The sequence below is a fragment of the Hyla sarda genome, chromosome 6, assembly GCF_029499605.1.
Source record: "Hyla sarda isolate aHylSar1 chromosome 6, aHylSar1.hap1, whole genome shotgun sequence".
Taxonomy (NCBI): domain Eukaryota; kingdom Metazoa; phylum Chordata; class Amphibia; order Anura; family Hylidae; genus Hyla; species Hyla sarda.
Genome location: NC_079194.1, coordinates 145,534,398 through 145,550,928, shown reverse-complemented (window position 1 = coordinate 145,550,928; position 16,531 = coordinate 145,534,398). Strand labels below are relative to the sequence as shown.

The 16,531-nt window shown below is 47.9% G+C and overlaps 1 protein-coding gene across 4 annotated transcripts in view; it reads left to right on the top strand.

The window, feature by feature from the left end:
* The window catches only part of LOC130277634 (solute carrier family 66 member 2-like), a 201,188-nt gene that overhangs the window by 27,633 nt on the left and 157,024 nt on the right, over positions 1 to 16,531 (top strand). The window contains exon 2 of one of the 4 annotated variants that reach the window (XM_056528358.1): positions 4,773 to 4,862. The exons of 2 other annotated variants lie outside the window; for them this stretch is intronic. The gene's annotated coding sequence lies outside the window, so the exon portion shown is untranslated. Of the gene's footprint in view, positions 1 to 4,772; positions 4,863 to 12,573; positions 12,678 to 16,531 lie in introns of all 4 variants that reach the window. One more of the 4 variants, XM_056528357.1, reaches the window with a different exon arrangement.

The window sequence follows — 16,531 nt, the reverse complement described above, 5'->3', positions numbered from 1 at the left end:
GATGAAATGTGCCATTTTGGAGAATCGATCAACGACCACCCAAATAACAGTGTTGCCATGGGATGGGGGTAAGTCAGTAATAAAATCCATACCAATCAGAGACCAAGGTTGTTCGGGGACAGGTAGAGGATGAAGAAAACCAGCGGGCTTCTGGCGAGGAGTCTTATCCCGGGCACAGATAGTGCAGGCTCGCACAAAGTCCACCACATCAGTCTCTAGAGTCGGCCACCAATAGAAGCGAGAGATGAGTTGCACAGATTTCTTGATGCCCGCATGACCTGCGAGATGGGAGGAGTGACCCCATTTGAGGATCCCAAGGCGTTGGCGTGGAGAAACAAAGGTCTTTCCTGGAGGAGTTTGCCTGATGGAGGCTGGAGAAGTGGAAATCAGGCAGTCAGGAGGAATGATGTGTTGAGGAGAGAGTTCAATTTCAGAGGCATCTGAGGAACGAGAGAGAGCATCGGCCCTAATGTTTTTATCAGCAGGCCGAAAGTGAATTTCAAAATTAAATCGGGCAAAGAACAGAGACCACCTGGCCTGACGAGGATTCAGCCGTTGGGCAGACTGGAGGTAGGAGAGGTTCTTGTGATCGGTGTAAATAATAACTGGAAATCTTGATCCCTCCAGCAGATGCCTCCATTCCTCAAGTGCTAATTTAATGGCTAGAAGCTCTCGATCCCCGATGGAGTAGTTCCTCTCCGCCGGAGAGAAGGTCCTGGAAAAAAAACCACAAGTAACAGCATGCCCGGAAGAGTTTTTTTGTAGAAGGACAGCTCCAGCTCCCACTGAGGAGGCATCAACCTCCAATAGGAAGGGTTTAGATGGGTCAGGTCTGGAGAGCACGGGAGCCGAAGAAAAGGCAGACTTGAGTCGTTTAAAGGCGTCTTCCGCTTGAGGAGGCCAAGACTTGGGATCGGCATTTTTTTTTGTTAAAGCCACAATAGGAGCCACAATGGTAGAAAAATGTGGAATAAATTGCCTGTAATAATTGGCGAACCCCAAAAAACGTTGGATGGCACGGAGTCCGGAGGGGCGTGGCCAATCTAAGACGGCAGAGAGTTTATCTGGGTCCATTTGTAGTCCCTGGCCAGAGACCAAGTATCCTAGAAAAGGAAGAGATTGGCATTCAAACAGACATTTCTCTATTTTGGCATAGAGTTGATTATCACGAAGTCTCTGAAGAACCATACGGACATGCTGGCGGTGTTCTTCAAGATTGGCAGAAAAAATCAGGATATCGTCCAGATATACAACAACACAGGAGTATAGTAGATCACGAAAAATTTCATTAACAAAGTCTTGGAAGACGGCAGGGGCGTTGCATAGACCAAAGGGCATGACCAGATACTCAAAGTGTCCATCTCTGGTGTTAAATGCCGTTTTCCATTCATCCCCCTCTCTGATGCGGATGAGATTATAAGCACCTCTTAAGTCCAGTTTGGTAAAAATATGGGCACCTTGGAGACGATCAAAGAGTTCAGAGATGAGGGGTAGGGGGTAGCGGTTCTTAACCGTGATTTTATTAAGACCGCGGTAGTCAATGCAAGGACGTAGAGAGCCATCTTTTTTGGACACAAAGAAAAATCCGGCTCCGGCAGGAGAGGAGGATTTACGGATAAAGCCCTTTTTTAAATTTTCTTGGACGTATTCAGACATGGCAAGAGTCTCTGGGACGGACAGAGGATAGATTCTGCCCCGGGGTGGAGTAGTGCCCGGGAGGAGGTCAATGGGACAATCATAAGGCCTGTGAGGAGGTAGAGTCTCAGCTTGTTTTTTGCAAAAAACGTCCGCAAAGTCCATATAGGCCTTAGGGAGACCGGTTACATGAGGAAGCACAGGGACACGGCAAGGTTTACTGGGAACCGGTTTTAAGCAGTCCTTGGAACAAGAGGGCCCCCAACTCTTGATCTCCCCAGTGGACCAATCCAGGATTGGGGAATGGAGTTGAAGCCAGGGAAGTCCAAGAAGGATTTCAGAAGTGCAATTGGGGAGGACCAACAGTTCAATCCTCTCGTGATGAGATCCGATGCACATTAGAAGGGGCTCCGTGCGGAAACGTATAGTACAGTCCAATCTTTCATTGTTTACACAATTGATGTAGAGGGGTCTGGCGAGACTGGTCACCGGGATGTTGAACCTGTTGACGAGAGAGGCTAAGATGAAATTTCCTGCAGATCCAGAGTCCAAGAAGGCCACAGCAGAGAAGGAGAAGGCAGAGGCAGACATCCGCACAGGCACAGTAAGACGTGGAGAAGCAGAGTAGACATCAAGGACTGTCTCACCTTTGTGCGGAGTCAGCGGACGTCTTTCCAGGCGGGGAGGACGGATAGGACAATCCTTCAGGAAGTGTTCGGTACTAGCACAGTACAGGCAGAGATTCTCCATGCGGCGTCGTGTCCTCTCTTGGGGTGTCAGGCGAGACCGGTCGACCTGCATAGCCTCCACGGCGGGAGGCACAGGAACAGATTGCAGGGGACCAGAGGAGAGAGGAGCCGGGGAGAAGAAACGCCTCGTGCGAACAGAGTCCATATCCTGGCGGAGCTCCTGACGCCGTTCGGAAAAACGCATGTCAATGCGAGTGGCAAGATGGATGAGTTCATGTAGGTTAGCAGGGATTTCTCGTGCGGCCAGAACATCTTTAATGTTGCTGGATAGGCCTTTTTTAAAGGTCGCGCAGAGTGCCTCATTATTCCAGGATAATTCTGAAGCAAGGGTACGGAACTGTACGGCATACTCGCCAACGGAAGAATTACCCTGGACCAGGTTCAACAGGGCAGTCTCAGCAGAAGAGGCTCGGGCAGGTTCCTCAAAGACACTTCGAATTTCCGAGAAGAAGGAGTGTACAGAGGCAGTGACGGGGTCATTGCGGTCCCAGAGCGGTGTGGCCCAAGCCAGGGCTTTTCCAGACAGCAGGCTGACTACGAAAGCCACCTTAGACCTTTCAGTGGGGAACTGGTCCGACATCATCTCCAAGTGTAATGAACATTGGGAAAGAAAGCCACGGCAAAACTTAGAGTCCCCATCAAATTTATCCGGCAAGGATAGTCGTATTCCAGAAGCGGCCACTCGCTGCGGAGGAGGTACAGGAGCTGGCGGAGGAGATGATTGCTGGAGCTGTGGTAGTAACTGTTGTAGCATAACAGTCAGTTGAGACAGCTGTTGGCCTTGTTGCGCAATCTGTTGTGACTGCTGGGCGACCACCGTGGTGAGGTCAGCGACAACTGGCAGAGGAACTTCAGCGGGATCCATGGCCGGATCTACTGTCACGATGCCGGCTGGCAGGTAGTGGATCCTCTGTGCCAGAGAGGGATTGGCGTGGACCGTGCTAGAGGATCGGTTCTAAGTCACTACTGGTTTTCACCAGAGCCCGCCGCAAAGCGGGATGGTCTTGCTGCGGCGGTAGTGACCAGGTCGTATCCCCTAGCAACGGCTCAACCTCTCTGGCTGCTGAAGATAGGCGCGGTACAAGGGAGTAGACAGAAGCAAGGTCGGACGTAGCAGAAGGTCGGGGCAGGCAGCAAGGATCGTAGTCAGGGGCAACGGCAGAAGGTCTGGAATCACAGGCAAGGAACACACAAGGAACGCTTTCACTGGCACTAGGGCAACAAGATCCGGCGAGGGAGTGAAGGGGAAGTGAGGTGATATAGGGAAGTGCACAGGTGTAAACACTAATTGGAACCACTGCACCAATCAGCGGTGCAGTGGCCCTTTAAATCGCAAAGACCCGGCGCGCGCGCGCCCTAGGGAGCGGGGCCGCGCGCGCCGGGACAGAACTGACGGGGAGCGAGTAAGGTACGGGAGCCGGGGTGCGCATCGCGAGCGGGCGCTACCCGCATCGCGAATCGCATCCCGGCCGGAGGTAGTAACGCAGCGCCCCGGGTCCGTGGAACCGACCGGGGCGCTGCAGTGAGGGAAGTGTAGCGAGCGCTCCGGGGAGGAGCGGGGACCCGGAGCGCTCGGCGTAACAAGTGTATGATACACGGCAAGCCACCTCTCAGGAACGCTTTCTCTCAGGCACTAGGGCAACAAAAATCTGGCAGGGAAGTGTGGGAGGTGGAGGTATTTATCAATGAGCCACAGGTGTTACTTCACTAATGGGCGGACTGGCCATTTAAATCTTAAAGCTCCGGCACGCGCCCTAGGGGACGGGGACATGCGCACCAGAGCAGAGAGGCAGAGGCGGGGGTAGGCAAGGCACCAGGTGAGTGACGGACTGGGATTCGCATGCGGGTGCGTCCCACGATGTGAATACCAGCCCCGCCGGCAGCAGCAGGTAACGGGACCATGCGCTCACGGCCAGCGTGTGCGGCCGGAGCGCATAACATAACAATGCCTGTGCTAATGGGGCCAATCGGCTTGAAGCTACTCCTCCCCATAACATTGGACTAGCAGTACACATGAACACAGTCTTTTTGACAACACATGAAAATATTACTCATGTACACATTATCTCTGTCACTTTATGTGCTACTTACGACTTTCAGGAGGTCTCTCTAGCCACTAGATAAACCCTGTGCACGGTGGACAGGAAACAATAGACATTAGATATTTGATGACCTTTATGGACTGAACATATTGACTATTTAGCTACAGTCCTGACTAAATATGTGAGTATTCTAGGTAAACAAAATATACTATGTACATTACTCTGACTATACGGAATTTATGTAAAAGCAATCATACAAAAACTAGATACTCTATTATGACTAAACAATAGTATGCTGTTGACTATTGACTTCTATATACATAGGCACTTTGTTCTCTATACCTAGCAGGCAGTTAGCCATGTGTAGACCTCTGGGACCTGCGCAGCACCACCTCTGGGGAAGAAGGAACTGATTGAACCTCTGGAATCTCTGCAGGTATCTCTTCCACAATCATTGGAACTGGAACTCGGTTCGGGTCTGATTGAGCAGGTGTATGAACTGAAGAAACTGGAATTACTTCTGGAACCCTGGGAGCTGGGACATAAGCTGAAGCCAACTTAGATAAAACAGGAGCTGGGGTACTGACTAACATTGGATGGACCAGCCCTGGTGCTGGAGGCAAACAGATAAAAACTGGCTGACTTGGGGAGAACATAGGGAAATCCATAGAAGGATGGATCCCTACACCAGGAACATATTCCCTTGCAGGTCTGACATCTGGAGGAGGTAGTAATGGGAGTACTGGTAGATCTTCCTTTAGGCAGATCTTGATGTGATTTTGGTGGACGACCTGCGGCTCATACTCAGGCTTCTGAACTTCGTAAACATCAGACTCGGGATAGGGTATAACCGTCACTGTGTAGGGCTCCGTTTCCCAGATGGAATCCAATTTGTCCATTCTCTTGAACTTTCGGAACCAGACTTTGTCGCCCACCTGGAGTGGTTTGGCCGTGGCATGACAGTTATAGTCATCTTGTTGCCTTTGTCAGGCCTCGCCCATCTTCTTAGTGACAATCTCTTTGTCCTCTTGGATCCGCCTTTGATGATCAGAAACCCATTCAAGGGATGCTTGAGGAGATTTGTTGATCTGGGCTTGCAACCCGAACATCCGATCTTTAGGCAGTTGCCCGTGTCATCCCATCATCAAGTAGAAAGGGGTATGCTCAGTGGAACAGTGCACGGTTGTTAGGGACTGACTGGGGGGGACAGAGATATAGCATAATCCCCCAGAACGTCCAATAGACACAAAGTCCCCATGGACCAGAAACAGGGATCTATCGCTAATCAGGAATATACACATTCCCTATGCAAAACCTCCAGTAGACACGAAGTCCCCGTGGACATGTAATAGGAATGCCAGATACACAGGATATATTTATAGAACACTGTTCACACTGAAAACAACACAGATAACGCAATCCCTCAGGAAACCTTCAGTAGACAGGATTTTGCTCATGGAGCAGAAACAGGGATGGCAAACATAGGACACTGTTCACACTGGAAACACAAACTGGACACTCCACTCCACTATAGGAGTAGCCATTAATAATAAATCCAAATAGACTACTGGCCAGCGGCACACTCAACCGAACTTCACAGAACTTCACATAAACGGATACAAGAGAAAACACAGTGTGAACAGACACATAGCAGAAAGGATAAATAAATCCTAAAACTGACTAAACAAACACAGCTTAAAATCTACTAAGAGCATGCCACATAATATGGCTAAAATCAGAAAATACAAAGCGCATGCTAAAACAGAAATAGTTGATTAAAAGCTCAGATAAGAAGAGTTTCACCCAGCCTTCATTAGCAGCTTGTTAGCATAGCAGCAAGTCAGGATGTAAAGAGGATAATCACCAGCACTGAGGCTAGGCTTGGCTGACTATAAATAGACACACCCAAAAGGCTATTGGCTAACAGATGCTGAAGCTGAAAGCCAGAGACATTAACTCTTCCCTGACCAGGAAACATAAAACTGTTCACACACAGCAAAACCAATAGGCTGTGTGTGAACACAGACCAAGACAGACATGACAATGGTATTGTTGTAAATCTCCAGCAGCTCAGGTAGTAACCCGGGCCATTCTTCTTGTCGTGACATAGAGGCTGCTCGCAGAATATGGATGAAGACTTGATTGATCCGCTCACAGAGCCCGTTCCCTTGAGGGTGATAGGCGGTGGTTCTGAGTTTCTTGCAGTCATGGAATTGACAGAGTTCTTGAAATAGTTGGGCCTCAAAGGCTGTTCCATGGTCAGTTAAAACAGACTCAGGACATCCCACTTAGAGTAGAACATCTGGGCCGCTGTTTTGGCTGTGAGGTAGGGGCCTGACGAAGTGCTTTGATAGCACGATACGGACCGTGGCCCGCCGTTGTCTGCTACTCCCCCACCGTGACATCTGCCCCCCGTGGCTTGCATCTATGTCTGCACGATATGCAATAAAGTAAAGATTTTGCTACTGCCTCTCGGGTCTTGGGTGAGTCGCTCCTATTCATTTATCTTCTTTTGTCATTGCCATTTGGACTATACCGCACAGTGTGAGCACCACCCGCAGCAGGCACATTGCTTCCTACGCCTTTTCCACAATATACAGGAACATATACATACTTCTCCAGCCTATACTACTAGTGCCAGGCTTCTTTGCTTCTACTACATTGACTGTCCACTTGGAGTAGTGATCCACCATGGTGAGAGCATAGGTATAACCGTGTTGGAGACAATTTCATATGGTCTAGAGCAACCAGCTCGTTGGGTCTGTCACACTGGATGGAGTGGAGGGGTGCTCTTGCATCCTTGAGCACATTTTTGGTGAAGTTACAGACAGAACATTCACTCCACCATTTATCAATGTCACTCCGCATTCCAATCCAGTAGAACCTTGGCCTGACAGTGGCTTCGGTCTTGTGGACTCCAAAGTGTCCCAACTGATCATGATATGCGTTGAAGAACATCACCGCGTCTCTTCGGGGAACTAGAATCTGATGAAGTCGGTAGAATTTTGGTGCAACAGTCCTTTGTGCACAAAAAGTTGCTTCCTCTGTCGCCACAGACGTTTCAACTCGTCACAATCGGCCCGGCGTAAACGGGTTGGTACCTTTTTCTCCAAAAAGTAGTCCAACAGATCCCCATAACTCGACTTTCATCTTGGAGAGTCTTCCAGGTATACAGGTCTTCTTTAACCTTTTCGGACCTGGGTTCACCTTCCATGAGGGCGGTCACAAAGTTCTGGTTCATAAACCATTGGTAAAATGGAGGCATCTCCATGTCTTCCCACTTGTCTTCAACAGGTGGCTCTTCGCCGTGGGTCATCCGAGACAGTACATTGGCATTGACATTTGACTTTCCGCTTCTGTACTTGATAGTGAAGCTGTAATTAGCTAATCTTGAAGCCCAATGCTGGTAAATTTGGCAGTTTTCAGGTGGACCAGAGGATGATTATCCACGTAGACAGTTAATGGCGTGGCAGACAAATAATCTTAAAATTTTTCTGTCACGGCCCATACCAGGGCGAGAAGTTCCAATTTGAAAAAACTAATTGGCATTGTTCTTCTCTGCTCCTGGCGTGGCAATCACTCTCTCCAGCACCAGCTCCCTAGACACATTTCACTACACCCCGATCTCTGCGCTCTCACAGCGGAATATACCAAACTGTATCCTCTCTATTAGAGTGGAGAGATCAGGGCAGAGAAGTGGAGAACAGAGATGTTGAAAACTGTGTCCCCCTGCTGCAGCTCGCTCTTGCAGATGCTGTAAAACTGTAAACCCGATCCCCACGGCTTTCACCAGCCTTTAGAAATGTGTTTCCCCGCTGCTGGCTCTCTCCATCCCCGATCCCTGCGGTAGAGATGTAAAAATGTGTGTCTTGGGGTGCAGAGGCAGGGGAGACAGCTATCCATCACCGCTCTTCCCTGCCTCTGATTACCACTTCTTCAAATCAGTGTACCCGTGCCTCACTGTTTCCCCACAGATTTTCTACATCCTTGAGGCAGGGGAGAGCGGTGATTGCGCTCTCCTCTGACTCTGCGTGGGGGGACACCATCACGGGGAAGCAGTGAGGCATGGGTACACTGATTTGAAGAAGCAGTAATCAGAGGCAGGGGAGAGCGGTGATGGATAGTGGTCTCCCCTGCCTCTGCACTAGGGGACACACATTCCTACATCCCCGCTGCGGGGATCGGAATGGAGAGAGCCAGATGTGGGGACACACATTTCTACATCCCCCAGGCTGATGAAAGCCATGGGGATTGGGTTCACAGTTTTACAGATGCGGCAAGAGTGAGCCGCAGTAGCAGGGACACAGTTTTCAACATCTCTGTTCTCCGCTTCTGTCCCAATCTCTCTGCTCTCATAGCGAGGATACAGTTTGCTTTATCCTGCTGTGAGAGCACAGTGCGGGGTGTGGTGAAATGTGTCCAGGGAGCTGGTGCCAAATACTGAGCTGAGCGAGGCTGCACACCCCCCCAACAACCAATGGTATGGGGTGAGTGTGCGCGTCTCAGCCAATCACAGTGGCTTTGCTGACTCAGCATTTATCGTCAGCTGCTTGGACACATTTCAATACAGGGAACAGTTTTCTTCACTTCACTGGAAAATCCCAGGAAGCTCCTGACATCCTTCACCATGCGCGGTGTAGGTCAGTTCTTGACAGCATCCACCTTTTCAGGATTTGGCTGAACTCCCTCTGCACTGACAACGTGGGCGAGGTAATAGATTTGAGGTTTGAGCAAGTGACACTTTGATGGTTTGATCTTCAACCCATGTTTGATCAGGACTTGAAAGACGTCTGACAGATAACTTAGGTGACTTGGAATACACAATGACATCATCCAGGTACAATAAGACACTTTGGAGATTCAGATGTCCCAGGCACCTTTCCATCAGACACTGGAATGTAGCAGGGGCATTACATAGCCCAAACAGCATACTTTTAAACTCGAACAACCCCATGGGTGTCACGAAGGCGGTCTTCTCCCGATCTTCCGTGGCCATGGGCACTTGCCAGTATCTGCTGGTCAAATCCAGGGTGGAGAAGTAAGCAGCAGACCCGAGGGCAGTAAGCGTCTCCTCAATTCTTGGCAATCGATAAGCATCCTTATGTGTGACATTGTTCAGTTTCCTGTAGTCTACACAGACTGGCACCGCCCAGCAACTCTGACTTGTATCACGTCCGCCTCCTTCATGTCGGCACAGCATCTTCTTGACAGTCTGATACATGCCTGGCGCGAGCGGACGGTGTCTCTCCTTGATAGACTGTGGGTAGGACAGCAAAGGAGAAGCGCAGGCACTGGGCTGCTGTGTGCAGTAACTACCATCAGCCTTGTTGCTCCACTGCCCCTGCAGACCAGGAACCTACTGCTATGAGCCATAGAAATAGGTCCCCAGACCAGAGGAGCACCAAAGCGGGACAGTATGGTGGCCTACAACTACATATGGGGGCAGTTTGGAGGCCTAGAGCTATATTTGGCGGCACAGAGGGGGCCTAACAACTTTATGGGGATGCAAAGTGGGTACTATTACTGTGTGTGAAAATAAACATGGGGAGTTTGTAAATAGCTGGGTATTGTACTGCAGAAAGGAGCCTAAAATGTTTGTTTGGCTCGTTCTGTGGAGAAGTCTTGAATGGGAGAAATCTTAATGGCTGTCTAGGCCAGATAGTGAAGAAAAGAAAAGTAAACAACTCCGGTTAGAGAAGATGTCACCTGTAAATCGGGGAGACTGGGGAGATAGGGAGAGGAACAGGGGGACTGTTATAGGGGGGAAGGTAAAGCTTATGAATTATACTAAAATCATTACAAAATGTCTCTAATATGGGGGCCCAATTTTTTGAGAATGGGCTGTCTGATCTAGATGGATACTGGGTCCTTAACCCCTTAACGACGCAGGACGTATATTTACGTCCTGCGCCGGCTCCCGCGATATGAAGCGGGATCGCGCCGCGATCCCGCATCATATCGCGTGGGTCCCGGCGCTAATCAACGGCCGGGACCCGCGGCTAATACCACACATCGCCGATCGCGGCGATGTGCGGTATTAACCCTTTAGAAGCGGCGGTCAAAGCTGACCGCCGCTTCTAAAGTGAAACTGAAAGTATCCCGGCTGCTCAGTCGGGCTGTTCGGGACCGCCGCGGTGAAATCGCGGCGTCCCGAACAGCTGATCGGACACCGGGAGGGCTCTTACCTGCCTCCTCGGTGTCCGATCGACGAATGACTGCTGATAATGCTGATCACAGGCGTGTTAATACACGCCTGTGATCAGGATGAGAGATCAGTGTGTGCAGTGTTCTAGGTCCCTATGGGACCTATAACACTGCAAAAAAAAAGTGTTAATAAAGGTCATTTAACCCCTTCCCTAATAAAAGTTTGAATCACCCCCCTTTTCCCATAAAAAAAAATAAAACAGTGTAAAAAAAAATAAAAATAAACATGTGGTATCGCCGCGTGCGTAAATGTCCGAACTATAAAAATATATCATTAATTAAGCCGTACGGTCAATGGCGTACGCGCAAAAAAATTCCAAAGTCCAAAAAAGCGTATTTTGGTAACTTTTAATAACATTAAAAAATGAATAAAAAGTGATCAAAAAGTCAGATCAAAACAAAAATCATACCAATAAAAACTTCAGATCACGGCGCAAAAAATGAGTCCTCATACCGCCCCGTACGTGGAAAAATAAAAAAGTTATAGGGGTCAGAAGATGACATTTTTAAACGTATAAATTTTCCTGCATGTAGTTATGATTTTTTCCAGAAGTGCGACAAAATCAAACCTATATAAGTAGGGTATCATTTTAACCGTATGGACCTACAGAATAATGATAAGGTGTAATTTTTACCAAAATATGCACTGCGTAGAAACGGAAGCCCCCAAAAGTTACAAAATGGCGTTTTTTTTTCGATTTTGTCGCACAATGATTTTTTTTTTCCGTTTCGCCGTGCATTTTTGGGTAAAATGACTAATGTCACTGCAAAGTAGAATTGGCGACGCAAAAAATAAGCCATAATATGGATTTTTAGGTGGAAAATTGAAAGGGTTATGATTTTTAAAAGGTAAGGAGGAAAAAACGAAAGTGCAAAAACGGAAAAACCCTGAGTCCTTAAGGGGTTAACAAAAGTCTCCCACTTGTTGATCAGGAATTTCTTAAATTCATTGGAGGCATAAAGATTTTCGGAAAAGCCTCATCTGAACAACACCGATCTAGGCCGAATCATGTCCAGCGTAAGTAACACAGGATAATGATCCAAAATTGCTGAAGGAAGATGTCAACCTGCTTAAGTCTACAGAAGAAAGAGGAAGAGATCAGCCAATAATGTAGCCTAGTGTGCACTTTGTGTATGTTGTGTACCTTCAGAATAAAAGGTGAAATCCCTGTCAGTGGAATGGAAGCCATGCAAGGCATCTAGAAGGTTGAGCATTTGTATGAAGTTCGGGAGGACCACCACTAGAGGGCTCGCAGACGGTAAAGGATGAGACGTGTCTAGAAAGGGCTGGTGCACTGTATTGAGAATACTGTTAGCAGGGTGCAAGGAATGAATGATATCTAAAAGTGTACAAAAGAAGGTGAAATTAGGTGCATAAACATTTATTAACAGTTATCAATAACAAATATCTTCCCGCTGGGTCACAAGACACCTCCTGCACAGAGTATTTTAGCGCTTTATAGAACAGAATGGCCACTCCCCTCTTCTTCCAAGAAAAGGAAGCTTGAACACAATCGACATAATGTCTATTGGTCTATTGCCAATGCATTTATTGTAAGAAAATTAACTGTAGGCGTATTCTAGAGATATGATCAATAACTTTCCTCCTCTTAACTGGAAAGTTTGAAGTGTCTGCATTCCATGTAAGGAATTTAAGGTAGTCAACAGAGAGGGAACGTGTAAGGTCTTGTAGAGGGGACAAAAGTAAGCAGCAGAGGCGAATATCTGGCCCATCGAACACGACAACATATTTCTAACATCTATTCTGATGTGTTCTGCATTTGAATACATGTGAAAACCGTCCCTTATAAGCTGCCCATTGTATTCAATCTGAATATGCGCGATAGTCCATACTGTGCATGTTATTTTCTGCCGGGGATTGGAAATCTATGGCACACAAAATAAATGATATGTTACTTATTGATGCATGTATTTCCACACAGAAAACCTACAAGATAGCCATGATGTGGATTATGGCATGGAATGAGGCTCATCCTTGTCCAAAACCATAGAAGAAGAGACGGAATTATGCAGCAGAAATCTGAGGGTATGCTTTAGATTTGTGCTGTATATTTTGCCAACAGAAAAATGGACTATAGATATACACTACTGAATTTTCCCAATGAATTTCCTCTTCTTCTCCTTGCAACTTTTCCATGCAAAAACCATGGCACACAAGTAATTTCCATGTGGAAATGCTGCCTAGAATCCTCATGTAATCAGAACCCTATAGTTGTCAGTGGAAAGTCCCGATGAGGGTTACTTTCTGCCTTAAAAATTGACATGTCTATTCTTGAAGCAGAAAATGATTCTCATTAGGTTGTTCCAATAACATCAACAGGGGTTTGAATTCTTGAGGATTCCAGGCAGAATTTTAATATGGAAATTCTGCTTGAGGCCATGTTCAAACAACGCAATTTCTGAGTGAAATTCTGCGTAAATATTCAACTTGGAAATTCCGCTGCAGCAGAGTCCAATTGATTTCAGTGAGTTGCTGCTGCTGCACTGTGCACATGGCAGAATTTTTGTGACAAAAACATCTGTTCATCGTTTCTGCTGATTCCCTCGTAAATGCATTGTCGTCTATGGAGACGGCACATTTTCGAGCGGTGCTGGCGCCGGTGGAAAAAGCAAATGCGCCTGTTTTCTGGACGGGCATTTTCCACCGTGTGAGTATAGCCTAAATCTACTTCAAATTACTTATCTCCCATGGTTTTTGCATAGAAAAGTAGAGAAAAGTCTGTGAGAAAATGCAGCAATAGGGCCCATGCACACTAAATAATCTTTGCTCTGTAAATTCTGAACAGAATATGCTTATAGCAAAATCCCATTGATCTCAATGCTACACCTTGGAAAATAATTGCCGATTTTGGGCTATGTAGTTCTGCTGAGGAAATTCCTGGCTTAATTTCCTCAGTGTGCAAGGACCCTTAGGCCTTTTTGACACAGCAAAAGGAATACGGCGGAAAAATTCCACTTGGAAATTCAGTTGCAGCAGACTCCCATTGTTTTCAATAAGATTCTGCTGCACCATGCAGACAGTGGAATTTTTGTGGCAGAGTTCCTGCCCCAAATTCCTATTCCGGCCTACAGGGAAAGAACTGACATGCCAATTCTTTCTTTAGAATCTGTTCAAAAATGCATTGCGTCTTTGGAGACAGCGCATTTCTGAGCCATCCTGGCGCTGGTATGTTCTGCTGACACCTTTAGCCTCCAGAATGTTTGGCCAGAAATTTTCCAGGCGCACATTCTGCCATGGGAACATACCCTTAGGCACCCAACAATAAATCTGATTTTATGTGTTCATATTGTGGACACAAATTCTGGCATGAAGTCTGGTCTGATGACTGAACTGGCAGTTCTCAGTTGGGGTCATCACACCCACAGTCAGTGTGGCATACAAGGTTATATTGCTCTGCATATCATAAATGGTTATATAGTCCTATATATCCACATAATGATGTAAAAAAGGATAAGTTGGCCAGCACATACTGAAACCAAACTATTGCATGGACCCGGCATACAGGTGCATGCTGCTAGGCTAAATATACACAAACGGGAGAATACAGCAGCACACTGCTAGCACAAAGATACAGATAAAACATAAAATGCTATATTGCTACAATGAAAAAATGGAGGTGCTTTGCAAAGTGAGGACCCTGGAAAGTGTCTACTTCCCTCCCTCACAAGCGTCTAGAAAAAGTGTATGTGGTAGAGCTTTTCCCACCACAGCAGAGCTGCGAGAAATTCATCATCCTGCTGCACCTTCTTGATAAATAAGATGCACGCTATTCAATCCCACCACCAAAATAAACGTGGGGAAATTGCTCTACCGTAGACATTCTTTGATAAATCTGGGCCATTGACTTTCTATTCCTAGTAAATATTTACTTGCCTCTGGCAATAATGTATATCCTGTTTAGTGCACACTGCATACTGAGAACCCTGCACCTATTCCTTTTTTCCATTCCTTGTGTATACATGAATCACGCCAGGCCCAGTATATGCTTTGTGACCTACTCTCTGTACTGACAGGACTTTCCAGCAGATAGTGCATGCCTATAAACAGGGGTAGTGCAATGGGGTGATATCGATTGTTATGGAGTACATTGTATAACAATTATTATGCTATGAATGACATATATGAGATGCATGAGATATACTTGATTTTAAGACATAAATAAACAAGCTCCCACCGGCACTTATATTCACAGCTATGAATTAATGTAGCAGCAGCAGACGCATGTACGTGTGGACGGGTGTATTGGCAGCCTGGTGACTAGGCTCTGGGTGACGGCCTCCAGCACATAAAATCTTATCTCACTAAAATTTGACTGATCGGAGTATTATGTAGGTGGACACACCATCTGAGTGATATCTTAAGAAGACCTGATTCCAAGACTGTGCGCCGGTGTACTTGATGGATTATTTACCAAATAAGAGGAGACACAGTGAGAGTGCAGGGATACCAGTCCTTATGACATTTCTCAGGATTTATGATTTAGAATATGTTTATGTTACGCCGAGCGCTCCGGGTCCCCGCTCCTCCCCGAAGCGCTCGCTTCACTCTCACTACCGCAGCGCTCCGGGCAGCTCCACTGACCGGGTGTGCTGCGATACCGTCTCCAGCCGGGATGCGATTCGCAATGCGGGTGGCGCCCGCTCGCGATGCACATCCCGGCCCCCGTACCTGACTCGCTCTCCGTCTGTCCTGTCCCGGCGCGCGCGCGCCGGGTCTCTGCGATTTAAAGGGCCACTGCGCCGCTGATTGGCGCAGTGGTTCCAATTAGTGTGTTCACCTGTGCACTCCCTATTTATACCTCACTTCCCCTTCACTCCCTCGCCGGATCTTGTTGCCATTGTGCCAGTGAAAGCGTTTCCTTGTGTGTTCCTAGCCTGTGTTCCAGACCTCCTGCCGTTGCCCCTGACTACGATCCTTGCTGCCTGCCCCGACATTCTGCTACGTCCGACCTTGCTTCTGTCTACTCCCTTGTACCGCGCCTATCTTCAGCAGCCAGAGAGGTTGAGCCGTTGCTAGTGGATACGACCTGGTCACTACCGCCGCAGCAAGACCATCCCGCTTTGCGGCGGGCTCTGGTGAAAACCAGTAGTGACTTAGAACCGGTCCACTAGCACGGTCCACGCCAATCCCTCTCTGGCACAGAGGATCCACCTCCTGCCAGCCGGCATCGTGACAGTAGATCCGGCCATGGATCCCGCTGAAGTTCCTCTGCCAGTTGTCGCCGACCTCACCACGGTGGTCGCCCAGCAGTCACAACAGATAGCGCAACAAGGCCACCAGCTGTCTCAACTGACCGTGATGCTACAGCAGCTACTACCACAGCTTCAGCAATCATCTCCTCCGCCAGCTCCTGCACCTCCTCCGCAGCGAGTGGCCGCCTCAGGCCTACGACTATCCTTGCCGGATAAATTTGATGGGGACTCTAAGTTTTGCCGTGGCTTTCTTTCACAATGTTCCCTGCACTTGGAGATGATGTCGGACCAGTTTCCTACTGAAAGGTCTAAGGTGGCTTTCGTAGTCAGCCTTCTGTCTGGAAAAGCTCTGTCATGGGCCACACCGCTCTGGGACCGCAATGACCCTGTCACTGCCTCTGTACACTCCTTCTTCTCGGAATTTCGTAGTGTCTTTGAGGAACCTGCCCGAGCCTCTTCTGCTGAGACTGCCCTGTTGAACCTGGTCCAGGGTAATTCTTCCGTTGGCGAGTACGCCGTACAATTCCGTACTCTTGCTTCTGAACTATCCTGGAATAATGAGGCCCTCTGCGCGACCTTTAAAAAAGGCCTATCCAGCAACATTAAAGATGTTCTGGCCGCACGAGAAATCCCTGCTAATCTACATGAACTCATTCATCTTGCCACTCGCATTGACATGCGTTTTTC